The 14,794-nt window shown below is 49.9% G+C and overlaps 1 protein-coding gene across 2 annotated transcripts in view; it reads left to right on the top strand.

Moving 5' to 3' along the window:
• Positions 1-5,005: 5,005 nt before the first annotated feature.
• The window catches only part of CTNNBIP1 (catenin beta interacting protein 1), a 49,226-nt gene continuing 39,437 nt past the window's right edge, over positions 5,006-14,794 (top strand). The window contains exon 1 of one of the 2 annotated variants that reach the window (XM_081817468.1): positions 5,006-5,193. The gene's annotated coding sequence lies outside the window, so the exon portion shown is untranslated. The remainder of the gene's footprint in view (positions 5,194-14,794) is intronic. The other variant, XM_081817469.1, reaches the window with a different exon arrangement.

Below are 14,794 nucleotides of genomic sequence, written 5' to 3'. Positions count from 1 at the left end.
CCCCTTTCATGCTGTTTCTCTCTCTCTCTCAAATAAAATAAATAAAAAATAAAAATAAAAAAGTTTAAAAAAAAAAAAAGATACATACGTGTCTGGGAGCACAGAGAGGCCCTCCCCAAAGCTGAAAGGATAAAATCCAGAATCATAAATGTGATGAGTGAAGAGTGAGGAGGGTTGATAGCATTCGGGTTGGGGGTGGAGCTGGGCAAGCAGGAGTGGCTGCCCAGTGGAAGGGACAGTCCTGGGCAGGGTATCTAAATGGGTTTTATTAATTTATTTATTCATGTAACAATATTTGGTGGACATCTGCATGTGCCAGATCCTGTGTTAGGTGGGAGTGGTTTGCAGGGACGTCCTTGCCCTCCTAGAATGTATGGCTAGCACAGGTTAAGAAAATTCTTGGGGCGTCTGGGTGGCTCAGTCAGTTAGGCATCTGCCTTCGGCTCAGGTCGTGATCCCGGGGTCCTGGGACTGAGCCCAGTGTCGGGCTCCCTCCTCAGCGGGAAGCCTGCTTCTCCCTCTCCCTCTGCTGCTCCTCTTGCTTGTGCTCACTCTCTCTCTGTGTCAAATAAATAAGTAAAATCTTAAAATAAATAAATAAATAAAAGTCTTCTTAAAGAAGATCAAATACTCAGTCATGTGATGAAGGGAAAAGTGGAGAAGAACCACTGAGGCAAAGGGAACTGCACAACTAGAAGTCATGAAGCACAAATTACCCTGTGATCAAGGAACAGAGAGAAGGCCTACGTGGGGCTGGAGCCCAGTCAGCAAAGCCCAGTTACAAGATCAGACTGGAGCCAGATGACACAGGGCTTTGTAGCCATGCTAAAAAGTTTGAACTTCATCGTGAAAACGAAGAGAAGTCATTGAATAGCAGAGGACTGACAAGATTGGTACATTTTAAGGAGGACAATGGGGGGATGCCTGGGTGGCTCAGTTGTTAAGTGTCTGCCTTCGGCTCAGGTCATGATCCTGGGGTTCTGGGATCGAGCCCCATGTCAGGCTCCCTGCTCAGTGGGGAGCCTGTTTCTCCCTCTGCCTGCTATTCCCCCTGTCTGTTCTCTCTCTGTCAAATAAATAAATAAATAAAATCTTAAAAAAAAAAGAAAAAGAAAATGGATTGGGGGTGGTAGGGAAAGCCTGAAGGAGAGAGCATTTGGAAGTTACTGTTGGAGACAGGATGAGAGTTGATGATGGGTTAAGAGAAGTGGAGGTGGTGGGAAGTGGGGACATTCAAGAAGAGGTTTGGGGGCAGAAATGATATGGACTGGATATGAGGGATAAAGGAGACAGCGTGTCAAGGAGACTCTTAAGCTTCTGGTGCAAGCAACTGTGTGGAGTGTGGTGGCGGTTACTCAAGGTGGGGAGTGCTGGGGGAGAGGCTTATTTGGGGACCTATTAAGTGTGAGATGGTGTGAACAGAGCTGGTACAAGGTCTACTGAAACTGTGGATGTTAGAGGTCTCTCTTCTTCTCTACCTGTTCCTTTTTCCTCCTTCCAAATATTGGTCCCTTTCTGTCTTGTAACATTGCCTTATTTCACAATTTTCCATGTGGTGTGTGGAAGATGATACTAACATTTTTGAGTTCATATCCTTCTAGCTCTTGATCTAATGAGAAAGAGAGCTTCCCTTCATTTCCAATTCAGAAAGTTTTAGGGAATGGGTGCCTGGGTGGCTCAGTCGGTTAAGCTGCTGCCTTTAGCTCAGGTCACGATCCCAGAGTCCTGGGATCAAGTTCTGAGACCAGCTCTCTGCTCAGCGGGAAGTCTGCTTCTCTCTCTCTCCCTCTGCCCCTCCCCCAGCTTGTGCTCTCTCTCAAATAAATAAATAAATAAAATCTTTAATAAAAGAAAGAAAAAAGAAAGTTTTAGGGAAGGACTCCAACTGGTTCAGCTTGGGACTGCTTCTTAGCCAGCAGTCAAGAGAATGTAGCACTTGACTGGTCCAGCTTGGGTCCCATGTCTCTCCTGTTTGTTTTTTTTGTGGAGAGGAGAGGGCAGAATACTGTAATTGATAGCCTCCTTGGGACCTCTAGGGAGTAGAGGGTAGGGAGGAGCAGTTTCCTAAGGGGAAGAGACAGTGCTGGACTGTCAGAACTAACAGATGTTCCCTACATCCTAAACCTTCAGTGTTTCATTCTAAGACCCTACAGATGGGTGGAGCCTGAGTTAATCCTGAAGTAATACTCTTGTCTAGAAAGGAAGAATTTTCCAGCTGGGAGCTGATAGGGTAGCTGAGAGACTGACTATAATGATGAACTTATTGTAACTTTGAACTATAAAAACAATAGATTTATGAAAAATTTGAAAAAAGGAAAAGCATCCATTATTTCACACGGACACATTTTCATCTTCTGCATTCCTTTTCCACCTTTATCCTTAAGCATATGTCTTTTTTTTTTTTAAGATTATTTATTTATTTGAGAGAGAGAGCAAGAGCAAGGGGGAGAGGGAGAAGCAAGCTCCTCACTGAGCTGGGAGCCCGACACCAAACTTGATCCCAGAACCCTGGGACCATAACCTGAGCCGAAGGCAGACACCCAACTGACTGAGCCACCCAGGTGCCCCAAGCGTATGTCTTTTATTTTTTATTTTATTTTTTTGAAGATTTTATTTATTGGGACACTTGGGTGGCTCAGTGGGTTAAGCATCTGCCTTTGGTTCAGGTCATGATCCCAGGGTCCTGTGATCAAACCGCATGTAGGGCTTCTTGCTCAGCGGGGAGCCTGCTTTTCCCTCTGCCTGCCGCTCCTCCCTGCTTGTGCTCTTTCTCTCTGTATCTCTCTCTCTCTGACAAATAAATAAATAAAATGCATACATTTTTTAAAAGACATATGCTGAGGCACCTGTGTGGCTCAGTTGGTTAAGTGTCTGCCTTCGGCTAGGGTCATGATCCCAGGGTCCTGTGATCCAGCCCCCTGTCGGGTTCCTTGCTCAGCGGGGAGCCTGTTTCTCCCTCTCCGTCTGCCGCTCCCCCTGCTTGTGCTGGCTCTTTCAAATAAACAAATAAAATCTTTTTTTTAAAAGATTTTATTTATTTATTTGACAGGGCAAGACACAGCGGGAGAAGGTACACAAGCAGGGGGAGGAGGAGAGGGAGAAGCAGGCTTCCCGCGGAGCAGGGAGCCTGATGTGAGGCTTGATCCCAGGATCCTGGGATCATGACCTGAGCCGAAGGCGGACGCTTAATGACTGAGCCACCCAGGCGCCCCTAAACAAATAAAATCTTTAAAAAAAAAATGCATTTATACATTATGTCTTGAGTACCAAGCAACTTGTTTAGTTTTAATTCATTTGTTTAAACATCAATATTTACATAATAATCTGAATGTGTACATTTTTTGCATTGGTGTGCTATGGGAAACTTGAAGGATCCGCTGGTACAGTGTGGGCAAATATTGGTTGAGCCCTTGCCGCGGACATAGTAGCCTGGATACTAATGGGGATACAGACATGACGAGGACCTATTTCTGGCCTTTGAGTTCATAATCTCATGACTTTAATTTTTTTTTTAAGATTTTATTTATTTATTTGACAGAGAGAGACAGCGAGAGAGGGAACACAAGCAGGGGGGAGTGGCAGAGGGAGAAGCAGGCTCCCCGCCGAGCAGGAAGCCCGATGCGGGGCTCCATCCCAGGACCCTGAGATCATGACCTGAACCTAAGGCAGACGCTTAACGACTGAGCCGCCCAGGCGCCCCTCATGACTTTAATTTTATTTAAAGTCCACCTAATTTTGATAAAATATTCCTCAGTTGTAACTAAAATAGTTATGAACTCAAAAAGAGTAATATGGACATTACAAAATGTAAACACAATAAAGTAAAAAAAAACTATTTTCGCAAAAGGATGGGGAAGAAATGTGAGGGGAGCGGAAGAGGATGGGACGGAAAAGAGGCGAAAGGAAAGGCTGGAAAAGCCGGGCAGGAGGGCTTCTAAAGTGTGGTTAGTGTAACACTATGTAACTGTTAAAAATGTTGAAAATGAGGCCACTCTTAAAGACACGCGTCCCTTTAAAAGGGAAAGTGGGTGTTCAAAGCATTTCATATTTTGCCCAAAAAGGGCTGTTTCTCCCTGTATTCTCTCCAGACAGAGCCATCTAGCAGATAAACATTTTAATCATGGACCCTTTCTCCCCAGGCAAATGTACTCCCCACGAAGATACATGATGTTTTAAGTTGAACGGACCCACGGAGGCCCATTCCTGAGCTTTCTGGGCTCCGTGGATCCCAGGTTAGACAGGCGTCCAATTCAAGAGTGGGCCTAGCAGCTTCAAAGGTAGCTATGTTCCCAGTTACACCGCGCAGGAAGACCACGCCTCGAAATGTTTTGCAACCTCGTCCGTTTCAGATTTTTAGGGGTCCTGGAGAAACCGGCCTCACCGAGGATTCCGCCCCGTCTGACCGCTCCCATTTTTAAACACAGACTCGTGTGTGGGAGAGGCCATTATTTTTACGGGATCTCTGTGCTTCTGGAGCAGCTAGGGAAGGGCAGACTCGCTTCACCGCAGAGCCAGCTCCATCCTTAATCCGGGCTCCGCCCTCAGACCGCCTCCTCCTCCGAGCCCCTGCCCACCCTCCCCGCCCCCGCTCCGCTCCACCCCTTCGTTCTGAGCAAGGCTCGGCCACTACCCACGACCCTGTTTCCACCCGCCCATCTCGTGGCCCCGCCCCGGGACCCCTGGCCCCACCTTCTCCCGAGGAGCCCAATGAGCGTCCCCGCGCTCCCTCGAGCACCCTCCCCGTAGGCGGGAGGCCCCGCCCCATGGGCCGATTTAACCAATGGGCGCCCCACGGCCCCGCGGCCCCGCCCCACCCTCAGGTCCCTCCCCTGGCGCCCGGCCCTCCTTCCCCCCCCAAATCCCCCCACACACACCCCGGGGCCTTGCGGTGGCCGCGCCTCCGCCGCCCGCGCGGAACCAGGTGCCGCCCCCTCCGCCGGTCCCTCCCCCGGCGGCCTGGCGCCTCCCTCCCTCCCCGCCGCGGTGACTCACGGAGCGGGAGGCGGAGGCTCTGGCGGCCGCTCCCGCTGCTGCCGCCGCCGCCGCCGCCGCCGCCACCGCCGCCGCCGCCGGCGCCTCTGCTGCTGCTGCCGCCGCCGCGGCTGCTCGGGCTGAGCGCGCCCCGGAACAGGCCGCCGCGCGCCGTGCGCGGACCCGCAGCCCCCGCCGGCCCGGCCGGGTCGGGCGGCCCAGGTAAGCGCCGAGGCCGGCCCCGCGCCCACAGCGCCGCGCCGGGGCTCGGGGGAGCCGCCGGCCCTTTGTCTCCCGGGGAGGGGCCGCGGAGGGCGCCCCTGACCCCTCTCGGACCCCCTGGCTGGCCCCCGGCGCGGCGCCCTGGTCTGGGCCCGGCCTCCTGGCCCCGGCTGGTCGCCGCCGCCTCCCGCCGCTCGCCGCCCCCGACCCCGCCACAGACCACCCTCCAGCCGTCCTCACCTTCGCCCCGGGGGCGCCTCCACAGGTGTCCGAGCCACCCACTCTGTGGTTCATCCCACAGCGTCGGCGCGGTTGTCACCGTCTGTCAGCACTCCAGGTCCCGTGCCCTCCTGACCGTCCCCTCACTTGCTCCCCACGCTCAGCATCCCGACCCTCTGTATAGAGTCCCTGCATATTTCCCCAAAGTAAATGCTGCCAAGGTTTGGCCGCTGGGCCGCCCTTCCTCTCTCTCGTGTGCCTGAACTGTCGCTTCCCCATTCCACCTCTCCCGGTGAGTGTTCCTGGAAGGTGCACATTGCGGGCACATGTTTCACCTGTATGGCGGGTGTGCATGCGTGAGCCTGCAAAATGAACCACTGGGAGCCCCAAACTGCACTTGTCACCTCCTTTTCGTCACCCCCACCCAACCACCTTCCTTATTCTTGAGCCTGGTAACCTGGACACCCAACCTCTGTTAGGCCCCCCATGCCTCCCTCTCTCGTGTGCTGAACTTGTCTGAGCAGTACCTGCTGTCAGGTTAGCCCCTGGGAAGGCGGGGGAGGCTTGCCTTGGCAGCAAATCAAGAGTTTTATGAATAATGAGATGTGTGGCTTGCAGCACCTCCTATCTGAGAATCTAAGTATGCTGTAGCTGTTAATTATTTTGTCTCCTGTCACTCAAAGAACCTAGGGAAGTGTGCCTGGCCGGCTGCTGGGTAAATTGAGGCACGGGCTGTGTCAGTATTGGACCTGGAGGCAAGTCAGAGTTTGTCCTGAGATTTTCTTCCCAAGTGCCTTGGATCTTAGCTCCCTGCTGCAACCACTGGGTTCTCGTTTCTGGTTTTGGGTAAATTGAGGCACGGGGTATGTCAGTATGGGACCTGGAGGCAAGTCAGAGTTTGTCCTCGGGTTTTGTTCCCAAGTGCTTTGGATCTTAGCTCCCTGCTGCAACTACTGGGCTCTTGTTCCTGGCTTTAGACCCTAAGTAATACTCATCTTTTGGGCCATTCAAGTGTCCAAAGATACCAGTTTCCTCTGATTTAAAGCAGGACTTTGAATCATAAAAAAGGTGCTGGCTGTTAAATGTCAGTGTGTCATTCATGGTTTTCTGGTGGAGTTAGTGGGCCTTGTAAATACAAGTTGCCTCTATAAGATGGAGACTTATCCATCAGTGGTGAGTGCTCACTATGTGACATGCACCATGCTGAACACTGGGACTCCAGTGGTGAAAACAGACCCAGCCCCTGCCCGCCCGAAGCGGACACTCTAAAGAGGAGGGAGTAAACAAATAAGCAGACAAAATAATTTTAGTGGCGTTAAGTGCTATGAAGGACCAGTTTGGATCTTATTCTACGTGCAGTTAGAAGTTGTTAGGGGATTTTAAGCAGAGAGGTGATAAGATCTAAGCTTTCAAAGATCCGTTCTGGCTGTTGTATAGGGACTGGATTGTAAGGCACAAAGGTAGAAGCAGGGATACCAGTTGGGAGATAGACTAGTGCACCTTCTGGGCGAGAGACGGAGGTGGCCTGGGGGACCAGGCTGGGGGTAGTAAAAGTGAAGTGAAAAGCAAAACTTCAGGAAACACTGACTCAGATTTATACGTCTAGCAGATAATTTCTAGATCATACTCAGGTTTAGTTCAGCTAACCTTGCTCAGCCCCATATTGTGAGCCACGTACTGTGCTAGACTCTAGGGATATAGACAAGAACAAGGTGAATAGGGAGTGGGCTCCACGTTATAACAATGTGCTCACGGAAGGGTCACCCCCTCCTTGATGGAAGAGGGTTTGTGGGTTTAAAAACCAGTTAGAGGTGGAGGAGCGCAGAACACACTGGGCTTCGTTCCCATATCTGGCTGCATTATTGAAATGAGAGTATTTTTATTGCCCTGCCGATGCTGTAAGATGTTGCTCAAAGAAATTGGGACTGTTCTCATGGTAGATGAGACGACCAGTCAGTGGCCATGTACTTGAACTATTAACCAGAATAAAACTTGATCTCTGTGCTGCTCCCAAACTGTGCTGTCAGAACATGTGAGAAGCAGAGGACCTTGGGGGTTGTGTAGGCCAGCCCCCTCTTTTCTGGCTGGGGACCTGTGGCCCCTAGAGGCTATGTGACTCCTGAAATCCCATAGCAGTTTGTACATTTTTTAGTGGCACCTGCCAATTTCGACTTCTGTTTCAGCTCCAAATGTACCTGCATGACTCTCAGCTTTCTGAGGCTAGGATCTCTGGTGGATTCATCTTTGCGTCGCTCCTAACGTCAAGATCAGTGTCCTGCACAAAAAATAAACTCATCAAATATTAGTTGACTTGTCTGGGTGTCTCAGCACCTAGAACTAGAAGCCAGGAATCCTGGCCCCGTCCCTGTCTTGTCATCAGACCACACTTCCCTGCAGATCCCTTCTCATCCAGGGAGCAGTACGGTGGTAAAGCCAGCTGTCTCCACCTCACTGAGCTCACAGAACAGGGCAGCCCCTCCTCGATGGATCTGCTCTCTCTCCAGCCCTGCCTACAGAGAACAGCTGTGGGGGCCGCTGGCCGAGTCCTTATTCAACACTCAGCAAAGCTAAACTGTAGCTCTTCTTTTTTTTTTTTTTTTTAAGAATTTATTTATTTATTTGAGAGAGAGAGAATGAGAGAGGAGAACACATGAGAGGGGGGAGGGTCAGAGGGCGAAGCAGACTCCCCGCCAAGCAGGGAGCCCGATGTGGGACTCGATCCAGGGACTCCAGGATCATGACCTGAGCCGAAGGCAGTCACTTAACCAACTGAGCCACCCAGGCGCCCTGAAGTGTAGCTCTTAATCAGAGCATGGACTTTGTGCCATGACTATCTGGGTTTGGATCTTGGTTTCTGCCATTATAAGCTACGTGACCTTCAGCAAGTAACTTAACCTCCCTGTGCCTCAGTTTCCCCATCTGTAAAATACTAATCCTTCAGGGAGTTGTTGGGAGGATTAAATTAGGTCATACCTATCAGATGCTTAAAACAGCACCAAAGACTTAGTATGTGGTTGGTTGAAGTAGTAGTTATCATTTCACTGTTATTTATCTGTTTCTTATTTGCCACCAGAAGCTCTTTGAGGGCAGAGATTTTGTCTTTTTTTTTTTTTTTTTGGTCTACTGTTGTAGTCCAGTGTCTAAACTTTGTAGGCACTCAGTAAATATTTGTTAAATTGAATGACGTATTGAACATCTACTTTATGCCAGGCCCTGTGGTAGGTGCTGGGGATATAGCCAAGAACAAGATCACCAGGATCCGTGGTCTAATGTAGATTATATTCTGGTGGGAGAGACAAATAGTAAATAGGTAAACAAAATAATACAGGATGGTGAAAAGAGATATGGGGAGAATAAAACAGGGCACTAAGATGGAGATGACTGGGATAGGGGTTGGGATCAGAACTCTAGCTCGCTCTTAGGAGGTGACTTTGAACGGGGACCCGGCTGATGGGCACAGAGGACAGCAGGAGCCATAAGTCCAGTGGGGCTGGAGTGTGGTGACCGAGGAGTTGACAGAGGCTGGATCTGTGGCCATGGTGAGGAATTTGGATCTTACTCATCAATTCTGAACAGTGGGAAGTCACTGCATGAGAACTCTTCCTTGAGGGTTCATGCTAGGACAAAGAGCAGGATGCTAGCAAGAGCAGTGAGTGGGTTCTCCTTGTCCTGGGAAGGCTTTTGGAGGCCAGCAGGCTAGCAGTGTTGACTTTATTCCCATCAGGTTCCTCATTTCTCTCATTTCTGTGTGTGTGTGTGTGTGTGCGTATGTCCTGCAGATTCCTTTGAGCCTTCTTCCCCACACCCACAAACCCCCCCCTCCCGCCAAGAATGAGGATAATCAGTTTCTTGAGTTGAATGAATGAGCATTGCCAGCTCATAGCATCTTGCCTTATACCGTGGCGTGTCGTATGTTCTCTGCTCTTCTCTGTAGGAGTTAAAGCTTCTTTTGTTTTTTTTAATTAAATACCTCTCCCACCTTTTTATTTTTTTAAAGGTTTTATTTATTTATTTATTTAGAGAGAGAGCACAAGCAGGGGGAGCGGCAGGCAGAGGGAGAGGGAGAAGCAGGCTCTCCGATGAGCAGGGAGCCCGATACAGGGCTTGATCCCAGAACCCCAAGGTTGTGACCTGAGCCAAAGGCAGATGCCTAACCGACTGAGCCACCCAGGCGCCCCGAGTTAAAGCTTATCTTGGCAGTGACACTGAAATAACGGAGTTTTGCTGTTGGTCTCCATGTGTGCATCCAGGGATGTCCACACACATGTATGTCACAGCATCTTTGTTGAGATTGACTGGGTAGCTGTCTCCCCCCAGCCCACCACCACTTCTCTTCCAGGCCCCTGCTCAGTATCACCTGGCCCTCTATAGAGGGTCTGGCCACACCTGTCACCCATGAACACCTGTTTGAGCAGGAACAAGGTGCTACCTAGAAGGCATTGGCTGTCTTTGGTCTGGGCTGAGTGCAGCTGGGAAGCTCAGCAGAGCACTCAGAGAAATGGCATTTAGAACCCAGGGGTTCGGTTGGCCAGGAATCCAGAGTTGGCCTCGTTAGACGGGGTGCTGTTGGCTGGCTTCTCATTCAGGCATCCCCTTTGTCAGTTGGTGTTCATGATGCCACTTGCTCTGCTAACCTTGAGGGGCCAACACACGTCAGCGGGGATCTAAACTTGGTGTTGCAAGTCACTTTCAGGCTCCTGGGACATTTCATTGGCAGAATCCAAAATGCCTGTTAGTCGTATGTCATCTGCAGCCTTGTAAAAACTAAGCCCAGGGTGGGTGCAGCCCTTTTTTCAAGTAATTCTTTTTTCAATGAGAGTGATGTGTGCTCATTGAGAAAATGAATGAAAATGGCATTTTACATACAATATCTCATTTAATCCTCACCCTGGTTTTGGAGATCGCACCATTAGTTCCATTTTACATATTCAGACGCTGAGGCCCGCAACGGGAATTTGTTAGAGATCAAGCTAACAAAGTAATTTGTTAGAGATCAAGCTAGTCAGGAACAGAGTCAGGATTCAAACCCAGGCAGTGTGTCTCCTGGTCACGAGCTCAGAGCCCCATGTTAGATACTGCTTCTCAGCAGAAACAGTAGAGAAGAGAAAAGTCTCTCAAGCCCAGCATGGGTGACACTGTTCAGGTAGCCAGAGTTAGCTGACTGCCTGCTGCAAAGGGTTTGAATCCTATACCCTTTCCCTGTCTCATCTGACCTTGGGCAAGCTAATTAACCTCCCTTTACCTTACTTTCCCCAGCTGTAAATGGGGATAATGATACTTGTACCTTCAGAGGTCCCAGGGGCATTGTGATGTTTGAGCCAAAGTGCTTTTGAACTTCTTTTATGAAAGGGCGCCGAGCACCAATTGCTGTTATAACTCGGTTATTAAAGACCCATTATGCCCTGATCCTCCATGAAGCCTTGTTAAAAGGGAAAGACAACAGTCCCCAGAGGGAGAGGTGTCCTTGCGTGGTGGACACAACTGGACCAAAGCATTGTTTTCCTCCTTCCGAAGTTTCGTAAGGATTGAGGGTCATGATTGTTTCTCTGTTTTTCCTGGTTGTGTCGTAGTGTATAAGTTTCTGTAAGCAGGTCTGCATGCCTCATAACATGATTGAGGACTATTGATGGCAAGGCAGAGAAGGGGGATAAAGGGCTTGGTTTCTAATCCTGGCTATGATGTCTTTATAAGATAAGCCAAAAACACAGAGATACCAAGAAGTGATGGACTTCCTCCATTTGTCCTTCTTCCTACCCTCCTTCCTTCTAATGATTCACTGATTCAATTAATAAATATTTACAGAACTTTTATTACGATCTGGGCTCCATGGTAGGCACTGGGGATATTGTGATGAGCAGAGTAAAAATAGTTCCTCCCCATGCAAAGCTTACAGTCTAGGGCCAAGAGGCTTATTATCTAGATGGAGTCATGTGAATAAAGAAAGAATGTGTTGGTGAATGTTTTGAACTCTCAGGGAAGAGTGAGGATATAATTTCCAGGTGTACACGTTGGCTCCCCTGGGTACCTGCCCTAGGTGGGCCTTAAGGTGGAGGACTGTGTTTGGCTTCCCAGAAGAGCAAGGGGAGAGCTAATAGATTAGAGCCCTTCTATGTCATGCTTAACAAAAGCTGCACTTGGTGTGGGCAGTAAGAACTCATTTCTACTGAAAGCCTCAACCCTTTGTTACTTGAGTTCAAGTCAGGAGGGAATGATCATAGGCTCTTCCCAATTTTTTTTTTTTTTTTAATTTATGCCACCAATCTGGTGCCTTTCTTTATGCCTTGTCTCTCCTGCCTGTCAGGTCTCCCTCTGCCAACTCTGGAAAGCAGGTATATGGCAGCGGGTGGGCTATGGGGCTAGTGCTTGGTGCTCTCCGGCAGGCCCACGGGGTTCCCGAGGGGACTGGTGCCTGTAAACACCTGTGTGGGGTCAATTTATGCACAGTGGGGTGGGAGGGTTATTTCTTCCCCAAGTCTTCCCAGCATCAGGCCTCAGGATCCCTTCAAAGAGTGAGGTCAGGGAGGCCCAGCAGGTCATGGGAAAGCACACAGTGTTCTTCCTCTGTCCCTCCAGCAGGGCTGGGGTGGAGAGGGCAAAGGGCTGGCAGAGGCATCTGCCCATATTCAGAGTGAGAGGAAGACCCAGGACAGCATACTCCTGGGTGATGTTACTTTCACCCGGCCCCTAACATGTCACTGCCTTCCTGGGGCTAATCAGCTGCCCCTTCCGCCTGGGGGCTCATCACCATTTGCTGCCGGATCAGGAGGAAATGGCCGGCCCGGCAAGAAGGCCAGGTCACTCAGTGTCCCTGGGCTTTTTTTTTTTTTTTTTAAAGATTTTATTTATCTATTTGACAGAGAGAGACAGCCAGAGAGAGAATACAAGCAGAGTAAGTGGAAGAGAGAGAAGCAGGCTTCCCGATGAGCAGGGAGCCCGATGCTGGGTTCGATCCCAGGATCCTGGGATCATGACCCGAGCTGAAGGCAGACGCTTAACGACTGAGCCACCCAGGCGCCCCCCTCAGACTTCTTTAAGTGTGGCTGGAGCCCACAGTGATGCTGGTTCAGCCGGGAGAATGTGACCCACTTCCATGTCCTCTCCCACGTGGAGAGCTGGGTGGGAGGCTTTTGGAGACCAGCTCCAATTAAGGTTTTTTTCAGGCCCGAGTATCTCCTGAGTATCCCACCCACATGTTTCTTGCTGCTGGAATCCTGTGGTCCGTGCCCCTGAGCTGAATAACAGCTCCAAGACAGATGAAGTTACTGCCTCATCATCCCGCAGTCCTGGATTCTGCAAGCGAGGCTTCCTGTGGGAGTCAGGATCCCTGTGGGTTCAAACACCTTTCCTGATGTGGGCCCCACCCTTGTTCTTCCTGCTAAATCACCAGGCAAACCAGAGGCCTGGTTTCCAAGGACATTGGGTTCGCCTTGACAGCCCCCCTACCCAGACCAAGGCTTACAGCCCCGTGCTCCAGGCAGCCCTGGCTTCCCACAGACCCCTCCTGACCCTCGCCTCTCACAGAATGTTCTTCTGCTGCAGGAATATGAACTGAAACGTGTTTCGGACCTTCCAGGTTTCTTTTATTCTCTTCAGGTAGAGAACATTTGAATGATTTTCTCTTTGTGATTTTGTTTCTCCTGTGGGGATGGGGAGGTGGGTGGAAGAAGGCTGATTTATAGCCATGGAGATGTGAAAACTACCAAGATGATTTGGGGGTTTTAAGCAGGTAAAAGTGGTAGTTCTGAGCCCTGGAATGATCCAATCGTATTTACAAAGGTGGGAGCAAAAGGTGGTAGGGCAACTGCTAAGGTCAGCTCGGGTAAGCCATGACCTCAGACCGTGTGCTCCAGATTCCCAACTGAGACAGAGACTGTGTCGTCTCCCCCTCACCCCCCACCCGTGTCTGTCCCCGCTGTTGCCGCTGCCCGGGGGCCTCTCAAGGCACACGGCATTCCTCCAGCCGATCGCTGGAGTTGGAGGAAGATGGGGTGCCGGTGATTTTTAGGAGGACGTGGTGGGGCCTACAAGCCCGCAGGTCGGCTGTGGGGGTGTCTCTCCAGGGCCCTGGCTCTGCTTTCCTGCACAGAGCAGCCTTCTGGAGCTCACGGGAGAGCGGAGTCGGTCAGGACAAGTACAGAGTCCTTCTGTACCCCCCAGGGTGAAGCGGCCGCTCTGCCCGAGAGGCTGTGTGCCCCATCACCTCATTTTTGCCGCAGCTGTTGGCTGCCCACGTTCTGTCTCGTAGGGAGAGAAGAGGTTTGTTAGGCCTGAGAGCCACGACAGAGGAGCTTGAATGCCCCCCACTAAGCACTTCCTGGGCCGGTGGGACCACCCAGAGGAAGAGCTCTCTCTTATTCTTGTCTTCTAACCCCCTTCCCCTTCCTTTAAAAAATAGCATTCATTTCTTTTGGCCTGGGTCATCGAGACATAGTATAGAATTCAAAAGGCCATATAGTCTTCCTTCCTGGCTTCCCAGCCCCAAAAGAGACCGCTGTCAGCCAGTGTCCTGTGTGTCTTAACCAGAGACATTCTACATGTGTGCGCATGCTTCGTGCACAAGCGTGATCACACACGCATGCCTGACGTGCCCTGTTTGTTTGCACACCTGTCATACACAGTGTTCTGCATCTTGTTATTTTCACCTCACAATAAGTACTGGAACTCATTCTGTACCAACACCGTCATCACTGTCATCATTCAGCTAATACCTCTCCAGCACTTCTTGTGTGCTGGGTATTCCTTTCTTTTCTTTTCTTTTTTTAAATAGACTCCACGCCCTGTGTGGGGCTTGAACTCGTGACCCTGAGATCAGATGCCCCATGTGTGCTGGGTATTGTTAAAAGTGCTTTACTTATATTACTCATTTACTCACAAAAGTCCTGTGAACTAAGTACTGTTATTGTCTGCAGTTTGCAGATGAGTAAACTGAGGCATGGAGAAGTTAAGTTATATCTAAGGTCATTTAGAACTGTCTTACTCATTTTAATGGTTCCATGGCATTCTTTTGATTGGTTGTATTTTATTTTATTTTTTTAAAGATTTTTTATTTTATTTATTTGACAAAGAGAGAGCACAAGCGGGGGCCGGGCAGGAGAGGGAGAAGCAGGCTCCCCACTGAGCAGGGAGCCCGATGCGGGGCTCAATCCCAGGACTCTGGGATCATGACCTGAGTCGAAGGCAGACACTTAACCAACTGAGCCACCCAGGCGCCCTGATTAGTTGTATTTTAATTTCTTAAAACCAGTCCCCTGTTGGTGAGCTTTTAAAGTTTTCTGTCTTTTATTACTATTAACAAGGAATATTCTTATATACACATTTTTGTGCACTTAAGGGTATCTATAGGATAAATTCTAGCTGAATTGCTAGAGCAAAGGGTGCATCT

This window comes from Leptonychotes weddellii, chromosome 4 (assembly GCF_054177405.1).
Source record: "Leptonychotes weddellii isolate Sample4059 chromosome 4, ASM5417740v2, whole genome shotgun sequence".
Lineage (NCBI taxonomy): Eukaryota > Metazoa > Chordata > Mammalia > Carnivora > Phocidae > Leptonychotes > Leptonychotes weddellii.
The sequence above is the reverse complement of the archived record's forward strand: the minus strand, read 5'-3'. Positions and strand labels throughout refer to the sequence as shown.